The 14,846-nt window shown below is 44.0% G+C and overlaps 1 protein-coding gene across 9 annotated transcripts in view; it reads left to right on the top strand.

The window, feature by feature from the left end:
• Apbb2 (amyloid beta precursor protein binding family B member 2) overlaps positions 1 to 14,846 on the top strand; it is a 350,172-nt gene that overhangs the window by 69,208 nt on the left and 266,118 nt on the right. For all 9 annotated transcript variants that reach the window (XM_037209064.1, XM_037209063.1, XM_028882253.2 and 6 more), the window contains exon 2: positions 14,194 to 14,349. The gene's annotated coding sequence lies outside the window, so the exon portion shown is untranslated. The remainder of the gene's footprint in view (positions 1 to 14,193; positions 14,350 to 14,846) is intronic.

Below are 14,846 nucleotides of genomic sequence, written 5' to 3'. Positions count from 1 at the left end.
CCACTCTCAGTGTCTGTTTCTGCCTCCTGCTTGGGGTCAAGATGTGAGCTCACAGCTGTTCCCGCCCCCCCCAGCATAGATTCCAACCCTCTGAAACCTCAGCCCCATCAAACACTTTCTATTATAAGTTGCCTTGCTCATGGCGTTTTGTCATAGCAATAGAAAAGTAGCTGATACATCCGTATTCATTACTTTTCTCTCGCCGTGACAAAATACTTTGGAGAACAACTTGAAAGAGGAAGGGTTTATTTCAGCTCACAGTTTCAAAGGATTCAGTCCACAGTTGCTTGGCCCCATTGCCTGGCCTGGCACTGTATAGCAGAGTAGACTCTTCGTCTCCTAACTGTCAGAGCGCAGAGGCCAGGGAAGAGACTGGGGGCAGGTATGACCTCCCAAACTGGCCCTAAGGGGCCTATTTATTCCTACTAGGCCTACTTCTTAAACTTTCCAGAACATTTCAAATGAATTCCAGCCCCTCAGGACCAGGTGATTAACATACAAGGCTTTGCTCTGGAGACGTTTCATATTAGAACTGGATTTCAAGTTAGTCTTCTTGGGGATGTGGAGTTCTTTGTAGATCAGACAGAATGCGTATACACTTTTTATCTCTGCCTCAGTATGTAGTAACAATCACCCAGCTCCTTCTACATATATAAATTTATTTAGTTCTTATAATGGTCCTACAAGTTAGATGATGTCATTATATGCCTCCCGTGGGACACGTCCAAGGTCACTCTCCAGAACTGGTGCCCTTGTCTCTATTCATATCCACCTCTCTTTTTTTCATGCGGGATTACCTTGGACATAGATGTTGGAGTGTGTAGCTTTTGTCTGTGGGCTCTGGAAACTTGGTGAAAGCTGGTAGCTGGTCGCACAGACCTTGCATTATTCCCGAGTGTATGCAGGCCCAGTTCAGATTTCAGGAGGATGCTTGCCCATGCACTGGGGAATTGTGTGTGGTGGTGAGTCAGTGGGGCTAGTAGAACACATTTACAGCCTCTCCAACTCAAGAGAGAGATCACAGCATTCACATGTCTCCCTTAGCAGAGAGAGGGGCACTTGGCTGTCTGAGTATTGGCCCTGTCCTTTCTCCCACCAGCTGGTAAAGTGTTTGGGGTTAGCTTGCCGTCTGTGTTATAACCGGGGGTAATTTCTTGAGCTTCTGTTGCTGAATTCCATGGATAGATCAAACCCTGAGCTGTCTCACTTGCAATAGTTCCCTCACCCCTACTTTACGTGTATGTGTGCACACATCGTGACCAGAGGACAACCTTGGGTGTTATCCTGAGGTATACTGTCTACCTCCTTTGGAACAGGGTCTTCCGTTGGCCTGGGGCTCACCGATCAGGTGAGGCTGGCTGGCCAGAGAGTCCTAGAAACCTGCCTATCTCTCCTTCCCTCCATGGGGATTACACATACGAGCCACCATGCCTGCCATTTTCACACGGGTTCTGGGCATCCAGCTCAGGTCCTCATGTTTGCAAGGTAAAAGCACTTGACCAACTGAGCTCCCTCTCTGTCCCTTGATTAATAAAAAAAAAAAAAAAAAAAAAAAAAACTAAATAAATCTTAATAGTGACAACACACATTCATTTTAAATCCTATCAGCAAGGTCTCTGCCATCATCTTCAAGGCATCAGACAGCCAAGTGCCCCTCTCTCTGCCGTAAGGGAGACATGTGAATGCTGTGATCTCTCTCTTGGGTTAGGCAGACCCACGAAAAGAGAAGCATAAGGTAGGGACATATGGCAACTATGTTGCAAAAAGTTGCATCTTGACATCAGGACTTTAAAATGAACCCTTTGGAGGCGAAGGCGGGACAGTCAGTAAAGAACAAGGAATTAAGAGTTAAATGCTTACAGGCTCCTTGTACTCATTCAGAAAAAAACAATGCTCCATTCCTCCCCGGTCCGGTTATTGAGCCCCACCAGGAAACGGGCTTCCTTGGGCCGGGGATTACTCTTTGTTTGACACGTCCCTGTTGTACTGTCGCCAGGTACATTTGTGTTAACTACTAGTCTAGTCAAAGTGGGGGGTGGCGGGAGCCGGGCTAAGCAGTCTTTCCAGTCATCTTTTCTATTAGAAACGACTCCTGTTGGAGGAAAGAGAGGACAAGGTGCCTCCAAATGCTCCACAGTGATAGATGATTCATGGAGCTGGAGACCTGGGGTGCCCGGGGGTGGGGAGTGGGGGGGTGGAGCTAGCAAACGATGGCTTGCTTGTGCCATTCTGTCCCGCTTCTCCGTTTGTGGGGAGTATGACGAATGTATCAAAGGTGGCCAAGTATCTAAAGACCAATGTGCCTTAAACCTCAGTAATTCATGCGCCTCTTTATTTAAAGGGGTAAAAACCTCATAAATCCTCAGTTATAAATAATTTTGTTGTGATGTTCCTTAAATATGCCCGAACATAAAACCAGGTATATAAACTTCATGCTCCTAGCTCTTCTATCACTATAAACCAATGAAAAATTTATAGAGTAAATTCAAACAAGAGTATAAACCAATAAAATTCAAATTAACATAATTTATCATGACAGATAATTTTGTTTGACTAAATTAAACCTCTCCTTGGAAACACGATTTCGTTCCTGACAGCCGAAGTGCCTGTTCTGAGCCCTTGGGAAGCTCAGCCCTCCCTTTGTTTCTCTGTAGTCTAAGCTTCCTGTCTGTCCTGTGCCTTCATTTAGCAGAATTAGTGACTCAGACTTCAGCTCTGCCTCTATTTTTACTTGGCCTTGATAATTAAAATTATCATAGGTAATTTTAATAAGATCAAAACGTATATACAAACCCCCTTTTGACCAAGTAAGTATGTTTGGGGTTGATCCCTGGTACTGCAAACAGTAACAACACCTTAAAGAAGTTATTGTTGTTTTTTTGTGCTGTCAGATTGTCCTTCAAAAACAAAGGAGGGGTGGGGGATAAACTTTTGGAAAAATAGTCAACCCAATTTTGCTATCACTTGTCTTTACTAAGAAAGTTCTTAAAGGGCTTAGTTACCGTTTCTATTGCTGTGAAGGGACACTATGACCACGGCAACTCTTAGAAAGGAGAGTATTTAATTGGGGCTGGCTTGCAGTTTCGGAGGTTTAGTCCATTATCATCATGGTGGGACATGGCAGCAGGCAGGCAGATGTGGTGCTGGAGAAGGAGCTGAGAGTTATACATCTTGATCCATAGGCAGCAGGAGACTGTTCTTAGTGAGACCTCAAAGCCCGTCTCCACAGTGACACACTTCCTCTAAAAAGGCCACACCTGTTCCAACAAGGCCATATCTCCTATAATGTCACTCCCTATGGGCCAAGCATTCATGCAGTCTATGGGAAGCCATACCTATTCAAACTACGAAGGCTGTGTTTCAGGGAGAAGGCAGCGACCACTTGGAGAAGGGCTGAACCACAGAGAGGGATGGCGAGCAAGAAACCGGGCATCTCTTCCAGAGCAATTCAAGTTTAAAAATTCACTTCCTCAGTCACATTTGTCACAGTTGCAAGGTATATGTAGCCAGTGGCTGCTGTAATGAGCATCACAGATGTGGTACATTTTCATCCTTAGACTGTTCTGTTAGGTAGTGCTGCTGTCGGGCAGTGGAGGGGAGCGTCCACTGAGATCTTTCACAGGCATTGACTAGAGGATGACAGTTTTTTTTTTTTAAGGCCACCATGATATTTTAAATAAAAGCAGTGCCATTTTTAAAAAGTCAATTTTTCGTAAGACACATCTCAGTGTTATGTCCTAAATGTGTCTCTGGGAACAGCTGTAATGTAGGTTAGAGTTCGAGGGTCACAGAAGCCTCTGAACTTTGGTATAGTTGTCAGGATGTAGATATGTCAAGGGAGGTCCAGCTAGGAATGTAGTGTTTGGTGCTTAGGACACATTAGCGAAGGATGAATGAATGGGTGTGTGCTGATAGGATGGTGGGACGGCGGGACTCATCAGAGCACAGTTGGTAGCTGGGCCTGGCTATCTCTCTTGGAAGGATTCCATGAAGTGTGAGGAGGTGTGGATCTCGGTGACTTTTCTTGTTGGTATGATAAAATACCCAGTGAAAATAACTCAAGGGAGGAAAGCTTTATTTTGCCTCTCAGTTTGATGGGGGCAGTCTGTCTTGGTGAAGAAGTCACGGTAGCAGGAGAGGTGACTCATCACATTGTGACCATGAGCTTATTCTGGCTCAGAGTCCCAGAGTACAGCTCATCATGGTGGGGAGGTGTTGTTTGTTTTTGCTCTATTGGGGGCCCACCACCCAGCTCCCAAATAAATCATGCATGGAGGCTTATTCTTAGTTATAAATGCCCGGCCTTAGCTTGGCTTGTTACTAGCTAGCTTTTCTTAAGTTATCACGTCTACCTTTTGCCTCTGGGCTTTTTTCTTTCTCTTACATCTATATCTTACTTTCACTCTTACCCCATGGCTGGCTGTGTGGTTGGGTGGCTGGCCCCTTGCATCTTCCTCCCCTTGTCCTCTCTTGCTCTTCCTAGTTTCTCATTTCTTGATCTTTCCTTCTTTTTCTCCTTCTATCTATTCTCTCTGCCTGCCAGCCCCGCCTATCCTTTCTCTTGCCTCGCTATTGTCCGTTCAGTTCTTTATTAGACCATCAGGTGTTTTAGACAGGCACAGTAACACAGCTTCACAGAGTTAAACAAATGCAACATAAACAAAAGTAAAACATCTTTATATCATTAAAGCAAATGTTCCAGAGCATAAACAAATGTAGCACATCTTAAAATAATATTCTACGACAGAGAGGTCAAAGCTGAGGAGCCTGATGGAATTGTTCATGATCACATCCATCAGGAAGCAGAGAATGACGAATGAACGTTGCTCCTCTGCTCTCTTCTCCATTTCTTCAGTCCAGGTCCCAACCACGGAGTAGCTACTTACAGTGAGTGTGCCTTCACACCTCAGTTATTACATTCAATATAATTCTCTACAAGCACCTGCAGAGGCCTCTCCCCCAAATGATTCCATTGCCGTCTATCAGGTTGAAAGTTAACCCTAATCATCACCATAGCCCCTGGAATGATGCTGGCCACAGTCAAGGTGGGTCTCCCCACTTCTGTCAACCTAACTTAGATAATCCCCCACGGGTGTGGTGAGGGGCTAACCTAAGCTAAAGAAATCCTCATAGGTATGCCCAGAGGCTTGCCTTCTCGATGATTCTAGATCCTTTCCGCGTGACACTCAGTACTAAACATCGCAGGGTAGGATGAAGCTGCTTGAACATTTTCATATCCAGAGGTCAGATGGAAAGGAACCCATAAAAGAATAGGTGGAGAGGTCGCGGAGAACCAGAAGACAGGCAGCTTGCGCACAGGGTAAGGAGGTGAGGCGCTTTCGACCTGGATAAGGTAAGCCAGTTGAATCTTGGGAATAAACACCAGCTTGTGCTCTTTGTAGGAGGATACTGAAATCGCAAAGCCCCCGATAAGTGTTTATACCAGGCTAGCAGGGAGGGCTTTGTGAGGGGGTTATGTTTGGGCTAGGCTTCGAGCAATGATTCATTGGCATGCTAGTCTTTCTTCGCCTCCACGACCCAGTCTCTTGGGGCGGTAGGTGGGCCCTCTGCCACTGAGCCACATCTCTGCCCTTTAGTTGAAAGATAATAAGGATTGCAGACCTGACTAAATACATTAGCACGCTCTAAGTTAGACTCCTTTTATTATAAAGGTAGTGAAAGGTTTTTGCACCCCGGTAAGCCTCTCCGCTGATGCAACAATCCAAATCAAGCCAAATCAGATCAAATTAGAAAAAGCCCCAGTTTAATGGGTAAAGTGTTCCAGGGTGATTCTCCAGCCCCCAGAGAGGAGAAGGTAAAGAGAGACTGGAAGACCATGTGTTGTGCAGCTTAAATACCCTGTGGGAGTGGTCTTGAGCCTCTCTGGGGGAGGAGCTGTGTTTGGCGGGCTTTGAGGGGGCAGGTTTGGGGAAAGAGATGGGGGAGGGGAGTTGAGAGGAACATCCACCAGAACATTCCAGACTCTTTGGGTATATGATGCCAGGGTGCCAGGGGCTGAGGTAGAGTTCCCACCAGAACAGGTAGGATCTGATTTAATGTAGAATTTTCATTTTTTTTTTTTTTTTTTTTTACCATCTTAAACTAGTACTTGTTGTAAATCTGTAAGATGAGTAGTCATATGGCATCATTAGCCTGCTCGGAGTTTATCCAATCAGAGCACCAAGAAAACATGGTGGCTGGTAAGACGGCTGGAAACCCCAGACCCTCGATTTAAAAGCTGTGTAACAGTCAATCCATCTCACCACCCCAGGCCTCGAATCTGCTTGTTTGTAATGGTTCCTAGGACAGGCTGGGAGTAACGATGAATGGGACCCACCAGCCAGATGGCTCCTGTTACTCCAGTACGAACCTTTCAACACCTTTCTCCCTCAACAAGTAAATGCAGTGAGCGACTCAGAGGCTCCCAGGATTGTATCAACATTACTTGATTATTTGTGGTAAGCGTGGAAGTGCAGATTCCTATACTCTGTCCTTGACCTGCTGTGCCAGGCTGGATTTGGGGATCCTGGCTCTGGACTTGAATACCATCTTAGACACTTTTTTTCTCCTCTTTCTTTCTTTCTTTCTTTCTTTCTTTCTTTCTTTCTTTCTTTCTTTCTTTCTTTCTTTCTTTCTTTCTTTCTTTCTTTCTTTCTTTCTTTCTCTCTCTCTCTCTCTCTCTCTCTCTCTCTCTCTCTCTCTCTCTCTCTCTCTCTCTCTCTCTTTCTTTTAGTGTTGGGGGTCAGTCAGATCCAGAGCATCAGAAGTGCTAGGCAAGTGATCTTACGCTGGCTGCCTCCCTGTCCTACATTTAGTTGGATGTCTGTTCTCTTTGCTGTCCTGTTCAACACTGGCTGTCAGTATGTCTCAAGTGTGTGGGTTTGAAGATTATTAGTCTGAAATATTAACCTGTGGGCATTCCATAGCTTTCTATTTCTCCTTCACCAGCTTTTCCCTTTCCAACTCATATTGAATTTTTGGACAACAGGGATGACTTATGTCTTGGGCAGCCTAGTTCTCAGCCCCCTCCCCCCATTTTTTTAAATTAAGTAAAACAGATTTTTTTAAAATAGAAACTTTGCTAAGACAGCCATTTGGCATGTTAAAAATTGAACTTGAGTTTAGTTTCTAAAATAAATAATTCAATATGTATATATATTTTTACTCTTTAAAAAAATGTCTGCAGGAAATGCTTCTAAAATAACTGATATGCTCCTTGTTAAAACCAGGGTTATTATTGGATGGATTCCAGCATGCTTTCTTTTTCCTTGGGGGTGAAGGAGGGAATGTGGAGGAGTGTTGTACTCCAAGCCAAAACACACACACACACACACACACACACACACACACACACACACACACACACAGTATTCTCTCTAATGTCCTTCTCATATAGTGGCAGCTATTTGGTATGCTGTAAAACGTGCCCTGAAGATTAAAACAGGGAATAAAGTATTTACTGCATTCAGACCAAGTGGAACATTCCTATTAACGCTTTCGTTTGGGGATTTTGCTTAATTAAAAACAACAACAACAACAAAAAAAAAAAACATTATAACCAGAGCAACATGAGTGGGTCTATGTGTTGTGGAATGTGACTTTAACTAGGCAAAGACGTGTTACATTTGTTTATGCTGCTCGTGTTTGATGATGAAAAGATGTGTTGCTTTGCCTGCCTAAGGCACCTGATTGGTCTAATGAAAAGCTGAACGGCCAATAGCCAGGCAGTAGAGGGACAGGTGGGGCTGGCGGGCAGAGAATAAGTAGGAGAAGGAATCTAGGCTCGAGAATGAGAGGAAAAAAGAGAATGAGGGGGGAAGAGAAGGAGATGCCTAGGGTCAGCCAGACACAGAGTAGGGCATGCAGAAAGAAAGGTAAAACGCCCCAAGGCAAAACAGACGAAGAGAAACAGGTTAAGTTATGAGCGCTGATGGGACAAGTGTGAGATAAGGCTGAGCATTATAACTAACAAGTCGTCTGTGTCATGATTTGGGAGTTGGTGGGTAGCCAAAAGAAAGCCTGGTACATCTGCATGTTTAGGATGTGTATTTTACAGGTCACACGGATGAGGAATGACTGCAAAGTTGGCTGTGTTAGATGGAAACTATGTGCGGTGTCAAGCCTCCAGCATCGCCGGTGGTACTTGGTGCAGAGTGGTTGCTAAATTAATACACTTCCAATGATTAAACAACCCCAACTTAATGACCACATCGATCACCCTTTCACTGGTGGCTGTTGTTAGGGACTTGTCCATCTGACAAGATCCGATGTTTGTCTGGTAGCTGATTCGATATTGCCTGCAGCCACCCTGGCTTCTGGGTCTCCTCACAGATCATTGCCTCCCTCCCTTTTTAATGAATTATTTTTTTGATTTCACACATGCATGTAGTGCATTCTGATTGCTTTCACCCCACTGTCTGTTTCCCACTTACCCATGTCAGGTCCTTTTCCCTGTAAGTCCCTTTCCCACACTCATGTCCTTTTGTTTTCCTTTGTGACCCTCTGAGTTTCACCAGGGCCATCGGTGTGACCATGGACTTGAGAGTATTCATTGGAACGCCGTAGGTAGGCTCCCCGTTAGGCACACAACTGAACGCAGTAATTCCTCTCTCCCAGAATTTACCGGTAGCCAATAGTTCAGCAGTAAGGAGTAGAGTTCCGTGACCCCTTTCTCCCATCTGTGACTGTTAACCGGGCCAGCCTTGTGCTGGCTCAGTGCAGGGAACTACAGTTGCTGTGGGTTTTGCATCTTTTTGCATCTTTTTTTTTTTTTTTTGCATCTTTCTCCTTTCTCCTGGCTCCTTCTGCTGTGTTCGCCGAGCCTTCCTCAAAGGGAGTGGTACAAATGTCCTGCATATAGCCAAGCATTCAACAACTGTCACGTGTTCTCAGCACCTTGAGCCGTCAGAGCCTGCAGTCACTTGCAGGGAGATGGTGAGAATAGCATCTGTCTATAGAGACTGTAAAGAGAAATATTTAGATACTATGTCTATGTAGTTAACTAGTAGTAAGTTACCCACCAGAGCCTATGGCTTTCCTAGCCATGAGTTCTGGACTAGCTTTACAGTACCAGGCACGGTTCCTTGTCTCTGGTGTGGGCCCCAAGTTTAATCAGAGAGCGGTTGGTGACCCCAGATCAGCTGTGCCAGTATTGCGCGAGCAGACTCATCTTTCCTGGAAGGTTGTGTTCTCCTCAGAAGGAGCTGCGTATATGTCCTATACTTGCGGTTGTCTCCACAGCACCGTCTCGGGCAGCATTCTAGCTTCCACTATTTGTTGGCATGGCGCTTTACAGTTTTTACAACACCTTCCTGATTGGTTCCAATAATTGGTGCCTTCAAGAGCCTGGCTGATAGCATCTTCCTGGTTTGAGGAACGATGCACCCGAGGACTAAGGAGGCCAAGTTAGTTCTCTCAGAAGGTCTTGGTCATAAGTAGCAGAGCTAGAATTCCAAGCTCCAGATCTATTGATTTCCGCACTCCTGTCCAAACAGTCTCTGAACATTAGTTAACAGCAATTTCCCCCTGCTTTCTCTTTAAAGAGACCCTCTTTACTTTAAACTAGGACACAGAGTTCCTGCATGAAGCATCTTCCAAATAGCATGTCTTCATCACCGACCACACATTCTGCTGGGTGCCAGTGTGGATCGTTCACAATAGTCCCCTGGGGTTATCTGTGGTAGGAACCTGTGATAATGCTTCATCATGGTGGTGGTGGAGATTTAAACTAGTCTTCCTTACAAACAACTTATATTCTGTCTTATACATTGAAAATGTAAATACAATAACCTAAATTATTCTGTTTATTTAGTGTGTGTGTGTGTGTTGTGTGTACACATGCCCCTTTATGTATGCAGAGGCCAGAGAAAGAAAGAGATTGGGTATCCTGCTTTATCATTCTCTAGCTGAACTTGGAGCTAGGCTGGTGGCATTTATCCCTTCTATGTCCCTCACAGCACTGTGATTATAGATGAACGTGACCACACGCAGCCTTTACACGGATTCTGGGGATTTGAATTCAGGTCATCAAACTTGCTCATCCAGTGAGCCATCACCCAAAGCCCGCATTCTGAGTTCTAAATTCAAACTCTCTGAGAGGACTGTTCTCCGTCCATTCTTTCTTGGCTTGCATGCCCGGCCCGGTCATTTTGAGATAGAAATTTAAGCAGTGATAAATTGGCTCTGCTGACATTTCTGGAATCTGGCCCACGAAGCAGACATCTTCCATGGAACAGCAGACGAGGAAGAGGAAAATACTGGCCAAACATTCCGATTCTCCAAGGGTAGCTCTTCCTGGGTGCTCATTTTGTGGAAACCTTTTAGCTATAGCCCCAAACCAAACAACACACAACCAAGTCACCAAGCCTTCAAGGCGCCTTATCTCACGTCCTTCTCATATTTTATTTAGTCATCTACTGAGAAAGATAATTTGGTAACTTCACCAAGATTCTGTCCAGTTTGTGGTTGGTAGGTCGGAGTTCTGACTAGACTGCTAAATTTAAACAGTGTCATTCTCTGACAAATGACCGTAGAACATTATTAGAACATGACTTGTCACCCGGATCTGGTGCTATTGGAAAACATCCATCCTTTGGCTGTGTGGACACTGGGCTGTAGTATTAGAACTAAGGCATTTGAGGAGACAGCTGATGGTCCCCGCTGTATTCTCTTTAGGTACAGCCAAGGAAATGGGAGGTGGAGATGTTAAGAGCAGTTTGGGGTAGAAAGAAAGCTTTTTTTTCTCCCTCCCTCTTTCATCCAGTGCCTGGCTTTTCAGTCAAGGCAGAACCATTGTGTTGTGCTGGGCTGTGACAAAGCTGGGCCACATCATCCCTGGTGTGGCTGATTCACAGTTGAGGCCTTTGTTATCCTGGGATGCAGCAGGGAAAGGATGCTGGGAAGGCCTATTATAGGCCTTTCAGGGCGAGTTTCTGAGTTGGTTATCGCCATCTGCCTGCCCCTTGCTCTTCAAGCCGGTCACACTTTGTGAAAATCCTAGGCATCCGATGCATGTGTCATGGACCTTGTAGGTGGACAGCTAGCCGACGCCGAGGTGATTCTGTTTCAAGAAATAATCTGAAGGAAAGGAAAATCTACTCATTCTCTGAGGCTGCAGAGATCGCTTTGTTTATTTTCGTTTTTAACGACTTGCTTCCTCCAGTTTCCAAACTGCTAACGGCTTTCCCTTAAAATGTAGATTATTTTAGAGGTACCCCCCCCCCAGGATTTGATACCGTGAATCACTTATTCCCAAAAGAGGTGAGCATGTGTCTTTCCTGTGTCTTGCGAGTGGCATGGTGCAGCATAGTTTTATCTTGTTGAAAGGCTCTTGTCTTGCTTTGAACTGGGGGGCAGTACACTGCTCTCAACAAGGCCAGTGCTGGGACCAGAAGCTCTCAGCTTGACAGGCAGTTTCTGTTGAGGACACCTGCCACCACGGCACAGTACGGCCATTGTCCCTTCTGTGAGCGCATTGTGAGCAGAGCTGTGACTTTTAAAGCCCGGAGTTGAGTCCTCTCTTTTTCTTCCTGCCTGAATTTCGCTTTCAGTGGAACAAATTCCTATCTATTCTGATTTTGCTGATATAGATTGAGCAGGTGTGTGTGTGTGTGTGTGTGTGTGTGTGTGTGTGTGTGTGTGTGACTCATACAAGTGTCACTTCTGAGAGTGCATGCTGAGGTATCTCAGGGGTAGAAGGAGCTATGTACAGGGTCAGAGTTGGAGGCATCCAGAATGAGCTGGATTTAGATGCCCACTTCTTTGCAGTGTGGCAGAGGAAAACATTTGACCTCTCTGGATGTGGGCTCTCAGGAGTGAAGTCACTGAGGCCCCAGGATTAAGATTCTACCACTGTACTCTTTGTTTCTTGGGATACTTAGAGCATCTAGGGTAGCTAAAGCCCTTGGTACTGTGAAACTGTTAACTCTTCCAATAAGCAAATGAGGCAGTCTTCTGACCGCAGTTCTTGAGCAGCAAGAGCTAAGAGATTAAGAAGCCTTCACGTGTTAGTGCTAATTATACTAGTAGCTATGACAACATCTATACATTCCAAATATTGAAAGCCTGTGCAAGGAGGAATTGGGCCAATGCTATTCTCAGAGATCAGTCTAGAATTCTGGACGTGCGGCTGACTATTGAGAGCAAAATTTGGATAGGATTTTCTATCTGTGGAAACTTTGTGGAAAAGAGCAAGAAAGTACATTTCTAGGAAAGTTTTGTTTATCAGCCTGAAATGTTACTGGACACTGGGGTTTTGAATTTCTAAGTGAAGTGCTATACAGTGATGCCCCTTCTGTGAACTGCGTGGGACCAGCAGTGTTTCAGATATCTTTTTTTTTTTTTTCTGATTTTGAGATATTTATATAATGAGATATCTTGAGGGTAAGGTCCAAGTATGAACGAAAATTTAATCTCTGTTTCCTGGCACTATATGCATGCACCCTGAATGGAAATTTATGCAATATTTTGAAGTTTTTTCCACATGAAATTCAGTTTTGTATCACAGAATTTTCTACTTATGGGGCCGTGTTAGCATTGAAAGCATTTTAGGTTTTAGAATATTTTTAATTTTTACATCAGGGATGACCAGTCTGTACTGAGTTTAGATGAATAAATACGTCCTTAGCCCTTATTATTCAGATAAAAGGCAGTCTACAGAGAAAGTCGATATAGATAGAAGCCCAAAATTCTCATAGTCTTAAAAAAAAACCTCAAAAACTTTATAATTGTGAGAACCACATATGTTAATTGCCTAAAAACTAGAAAACATCAAAAAGGAAATATAAATATATTCTAGAATGCCATTATTCATGTTTTGATGTCTTTAGACTATCCATGGACTATTCCATGATTATATGATTTATTATCTTTGGTGTTTGGGGCTGAAGTTTCAAGTGAAGACAGAGATTAATACGATACTATTTTTGGCACATTTGTGAGGGTTGATGGATACTGTTTTGACTTACAGAAAAAGAATTCTAGACTGATCTCTGAGAATAGCATTGGCCCAATTCCTCCTTGCACAGACTTTCGATATTTGGAATGTATAGATGTTGTCATAGCTACTAGTATATTTCACGCTAACAAGCGAAGACTTCTTAATCTCTTAGCTCTAGATGCTCAGGAACTGCGGTCAGAAGACTGCCTCATTTGCTTATTGGGAGCTGAAGTTGTCAGCCCCAATATTATTCAGCGTCAGTTATTTTAACACCGTCTGTCTGAGTGTCTGATCACTGGAGCCAAGGCACGGCTCTGTAGCAGTAGAGTAGTTATGGATTGCTTCTATGGGGATTCAGTATGTGTTTGATAATATTTATGGATACGACATATATTTGATAATTCTTATGGATACCTTATACATTTGATAATACCTATGGATACAGTATACATTAGATAATATTTGTGGATACAGTATATATTTGATAATACTTATGGATACAATATATATTTGATAATACTTATGGATACAGTATATGTTTGATAATACTTACGGCTTACTTATTGAGGATTGATTGGTTTTGTACATCATTTCCCCTATTAGGAAACAAAAGATGTTAGTGTCTCTTTGTTAGATGACCCATAAAATTGTGGCTCTCTTCACATTGCGATGCAAATGTATTCTAATTCCTGAACTACACAAAGCTTGCTTTGTGGTTTTTGCTTTGGTGTCTTTGTGGTGTCCTTTGAAGTTCTGAAATGTTTTTCGTGTTTGATTGAGATTAAATCTGGGTTTCATTTTGCTTTTTTGAAACATATTGAGCAAGTTAATTTTCTGTTTGAGTTCCTAAGGGGAATGACTCCAGGCTGCTGTGTCCCAAGAATTCAGACTTGGTCTTGCCAGAACATTCCTGTGGTTTTCCATGGGGCAGATCAGCGTGTTCATGAAATTTCAGTTGTAGCTTGTGTTTTCCGTGGTTAATTAAAACATCTGGCTTTAAAACTTTCCACAGACAGAGGGCATCACCGGTCAGAGACCCTTTTTAGTCATGATTCAATGCTCCAGCCCCCTCCACAGTGGGCTCAGCTTGTGTTTAGGGTATACCTGCGAGAGTGGGTTCTGTTCCTTAGTGATTTTAAACCTTTGGGAGGTGTTGTTTGGGTTATGTTGGAGAGAGAGAGTGAGAAGGAGAGAGGGATAATATCTATGAATGAGAATATCACGCCTAGTGATGGCTCTCTGCCTCTACCCTCCAGGTTGGCGCGTCTGTGGGGGATCTGCTGTGCTCGCTAGCCAAGCATGCTGAGGTCGGACCTGCCCAGCCCTAGAGTAGAACCCTTGGCCGGATGGAAAATCCATAAGAGAAAGCTCCTGTGAAAAGCTCACTCCGACGCGGACTTCAGTGCGGCCAGGTTGGTGTTGAAGACAGGGTCTGGAGAAAGTGGGTGTGGTTGGGACCGTGGTTTTGGTCTTCCTGTGTTTTGGAGCCAATCCTAAATGGTCGTCCCCAGGTAATTGAGAGATTCCCAGGTTCATGTCAGTGAGGTATCCTGATTGCTTTCTCAGTGTAGATTGTTGTTTTCTTTTCTGTCCTTTGGTCCATTCATCCTCTCTTTCATCTTCCTTTTCTCTCTCATACAGAGAAGATCTTCAGTACAGTTATGGAAAGAGTTACAACCAGAGGCCACCTGCAACAGCCTCGACAGTCTTGGCTTTGTAGTAGAGAGGAAACTGTGTCCTCACTCAAAGCATTATAACTTATCTAGGTTCATACTTGGAAGGGTGGCTCGTTTCTCTTGAGATTCCTGGCTGTTCGCACTTTGTTTGACAAAATCATTGCTTTTCTGCCCAAACAAAAACTACTGAACCCTTCATTTTCAGCAGTTCGTACATTTGGCATTAAGATGTT

This window comes from Peromyscus leucopus, chromosome 10, assembly GCF_004664715.2.
Source record: "Peromyscus leucopus breed LL Stock chromosome 10, UCI_PerLeu_2.1, whole genome shotgun sequence".
Taxonomy (NCBI): Eukaryota; Metazoa; Chordata; class Mammalia; order Rodentia; family Cricetidae; genus Peromyscus; species Peromyscus leucopus.
The sequence above is the reverse complement of the archived record's forward strand: the minus strand, read 5'-3'. Positions and strand labels throughout refer to the sequence as shown.